Source organism: Camelus ferus, chromosome 14 (assembly GCF_009834535.1).
Source record: "Camelus ferus isolate YT-003-E chromosome 14, BCGSAC_Cfer_1.0, whole genome shotgun sequence".
In the NCBI taxonomy this organism is placed as follows: domain Eukaryota; kingdom Metazoa; phylum Chordata; class Mammalia; order Artiodactyla; family Camelidae; genus Camelus; species Camelus ferus.
This window is the reverse complement of record NC_045709.1, coordinates 57,128,913-57,132,867: the sequence shown is the minus strand read 5'-3', so window position 1 is coordinate 57,132,867 and position 3,955 is coordinate 57,128,913. Positions and strand designations below refer to the sequence as shown.

General features: G+C 38.4%; 1 pseudogene; it reads right to left on the bottom strand.

Annotated features, from left to right (window-relative positions):
• Positions 1–1,250: 1,250 nt before the first annotated feature.
• On the bottom strand, positions 1,251–3,477 carry LOC116668474 (annotated as a pseudogene).
• Positions 3,478–3,955: the final 478 nt, after the last annotated feature.

Here is a 3,955-nt window from a genome sequence, read left to right as displayed (position 1 = left end):
CCAAGCCTAAGAAGCCAGAAGGTCTGGGAGTTCACATCACCTCTGGGTGGCCACCAACCAAAGCCAAACAGAGATGGGGCTAAGAAAGCCCTGGATTCCTTGACATAGGTCAGGACAATTCTGAGGCATAGCTTACACTTGAGACTTGGCTAATACCTTGAGAATCCTGCCTGAGATCACACTCTTGGTTAGCTTCACCCCACTGATTTTTCAACTCCATTTCAGTTTCCTGAAAAGATTTCGTTAATAAATCACTTTCTTCTAAACCCCCATCTATCTTAGGTTTGATTTCTGGGAATCCCATCGTAAGACATGCTCTTGTCATGTTTACCAATCCCCTTGTCCCTTTCTATGTTGGGTCACAAAGACCAATGACATGTCTGTAGCTCCGTCACAACATGTATATCTGAAACAAAATACTTGATGGCTCCCAAGATGATTATATTTCTGATCTTTGGGTAAAAGTATATAACATCAATATTCTAAGTTTTAAAAGAATCATAAGAATAAATGTTTTATATATGTATATGTATGCATGTATGTGTGTGTCGTAGTGATGTATCCACAGGCATACCTCAGAGACACTGTGCATTTGGTTTCAGACTGCCTCAGTGGTTTCCCAAGGTATATAAAATTATGTTTACACTATAGCATGGCCTATTAAGTGCTCAGTAGCATTATATCTAAAAAACAATGAGCATACCTTAATTTAAGAGGGGCTTGTTCCCTAAATAGAGTTATCACCAGAGTTATCTGCAAAGTATATATATCCTTGTATGGTGGGGAACTTAGCAAGGGCTGGAGATCATAGCCCATTCTGTGTTCCAGTGCCTCTGCAGGACACAGAAAAAAATTTTTTTACCAAACATTTGCTTTTCCATCTCCACTGTGAGTTGCTTTCCTTCCCCTTGAAGTTTCAAACTACTAACCCCGACATCCTCTTTTGTCTTTGCTGAAGATGATATTTAAGGTGAGGGTTTCAGCCATTTTGGCAAGTCACTCAGTTCTCCTGGGTCTCATTTATTCGTATTAAACTTTTGTTTGATTTTCTCCTTTTAATTTGTCTCATGCCAATTTAATTCTTAGATGAGCCAGAAGAACCTAGAAAGCTAGAGGAATATTTCTTCCTCCCTGACACCATCATCTAAGACTTCAGGAAGTCAAAATCTTTTTGCTGATGGAGGGTCTTGTTTTCATATAAATGACTGATGACTGATCAGGATGGTGTTTCCTGAAGTTGGGGTAGCAACTTATTTGGGGATGACTTCTCTGTAGCATGCAATGCTGTTTGATAACATTTTACCCAAAGTAGTGTTACTGAATTGGTCACTTGGGACCATGCCTGGGTCCTAGCCCAGGGTCCAAACCCCTTTTCTCAGCCAGGAGAAGCTATTTTTCCACTTGGATTCATAAAGTCAGTAACAAAACTGATGCTGAAACTGGAACAGCACAAGTTTATTGAATGGCCAAAGAATGGAGGAGTGGGAACTTAGTTCACAAATCAAATTCTCAACCCAATTCAGATAGAGATGCTATATATATTGGATGGGTGGAGGTAAAAATGAATAAATTGGAAAGAGAGGGAGGACTATTCATGATTTATCCAAGAACAGGGGTCTGGTTTGGACCCAGAACTGAAGCAACACTCCTTTTCAGTCCTTGTATGGACTTTTTGGATTGTTGTTATGGCAATTGTCAACTGTCATAGTGCTGGTGGGTGTGTTATTTAGCACGTCCATATATTACAATGAGCATATAATGAGGCTCAAGGTCTACTCGAAGTCAGCTATTCACTGTCTTAGGCCTAGTTGGTTCTAACCAGTTCTTGGTGTTTTTTTTTGTTTGTTTTTTTGGGGGGTTTTTTTGCTTGTTTTTTCTCTTGCAGCTTCCTCATGAAACTCAGATAAGAGTAATTTGTTTCTAATTGAGGTAAGGGCAGGGGAATGATTCTGGGGCAACAGCCTTGGTAACAGTAGAACTTCTTTCAAATTTGGAGTAATCCTCTTAAACCGTGTTGCTGCTTTATACACTAAGTTCCTGTAACACTCTAAATACTTTGTTGTCATTTCAACATCTTCACAGCATCTTCACCCAGGAGTGGACCCAAATCTTAAGAAATAACTTTCTTTGTTTTTCCACAAGAAGCAACTCATCATCCTTCAAAGTTTTATCATGAGATTGTAACAATTCATTAACATTTTCAGGCTCCATTTCTGATTCTAATGTTCTTGCTATTTCCACTATATCTGTGGTTACTTCTTCTGCTGAAGTCTTGAACCCCTCAGTCATCCATGAGGGTTGAAATCAACTCCCTCCAAACTTCTGTCAATATTAATATTTTGATCTCTTCCCATGAATTGTAAGTGTTCTTCATAGCTTCTAGAATAATTAATTCTTTCCAGAAATGTTTTAATTTGTTTTTCTTAGGTCCACCAGAGGAATCACTATCTATTGCAGCTACAAACTTAACAAAATGTGTTTCTTAAATAATAAGACTTGAAAGTCAAAATTGCTCTTTGATCCATGAGCTGCAGAATGCTTGTGTTAGCTGGCATTAAAAACAACATTAACCTCACAGTCCATCTCCATCAAAGCTCTCAGGGCACCAGGTACATTGCCACTAAGCACTAATATTTTGAAAGGAATCTTTTTTTCTAGGCAGTAGTTCTCAACAGTGGGCTTAAAATATTTGGTGAACCATGTTGTCATCTTGGATTTGTTGTTCCATTTATGGAGCATAGTCAGAGTGAATTTATCATAATTCTTAAGGGCCTTAGGATTTCTGAAAGGGTTCATGAGCATTGGCTTCAACTTAAAGTCACCAGCATCACTAGCTTCCTAACACAAGTATAATGTCCTTTGAAGTTTTGAAGGCAGGCACTGAATTCTCTACTCCAGCCATGAAAGTCCTAGATGACATCTTCTTCCAATAGAAGTCTGTTTCACCCATATTGAAAATTTATTGTTTAGTGTGGTCACCTTCATTAGTTGTCTTACCTACATGTTCTTAACTTGCTGCCATTTCTACATCAGCATTTACTGCTTTACCTGACACTTTTACGTTATGGAAATGATTTATTTCCTTAAACCTAGTGAACGAACTTCTGCTAGTTACAGATTTTTCTTCTGCAGCTTCCTCACCTTTCTCAATCTTCATAGAAATGAAAGGAGTTAGGACTTTGCTCTGGATTAGGCTTTGACTTAAGGGGATATTGTAGCTGGTTTGCAATTCTATCCAGAACACTAAACTGTTCTCCAAATCAGCAGAAAGCCTGTTTTACTTTATCGTTTGCATGTTCACTTTACTAGTAATTTTAATTTTCTTTAAGAGCTTTTCCTTTGCATTCTCAACTTGCTGCTTGATCCAAGAGGCCTAGCTTTTGGTGTGTCTTCCTCACTAAGCTCAATCATCTCTAGCTTTGGACTTGAAGTGAGAGACACGTGTTTCTTCCTTTCACTTGATCACTTAGAGGCCATTGTAAGGCTATTAACTGGCCTAAATGCAACATTTTTGTGTTTCTGGGAATAGGGAGCTTTGAGGAGAGGCAGAGAGATGGGGGAGCAGCTGGTCGGTGGAGCAGTTAGTATATACACAATTATCAGTTAAGTCTGTCTTCTTATAAAGGTGCAGTGTGTGGGGTCCCAAAACAATCATATTAGTAACATCAAAGATCGCTGATCACCGATCACCATAACAAATAGAATAATAATGAAAAGGTTTGAACTATTGTGAGCAATACCAAAATGTGGCACAAAGTGAGCAAATGCTGCTGGAAGAATGGTACCAAAAAACCAAGTTGAGTTCCTGACACCCACATTCAACTGCCGGTTCTGTGGAGGTTATCAAGCTCTTTGATATCAACAAGATGTACAGAAAGGATGTATATCATAACAGTTAATGACAAATTATACAATATCCTTATGATTATAGTTTTGAAGATAAAGTGATATTAAA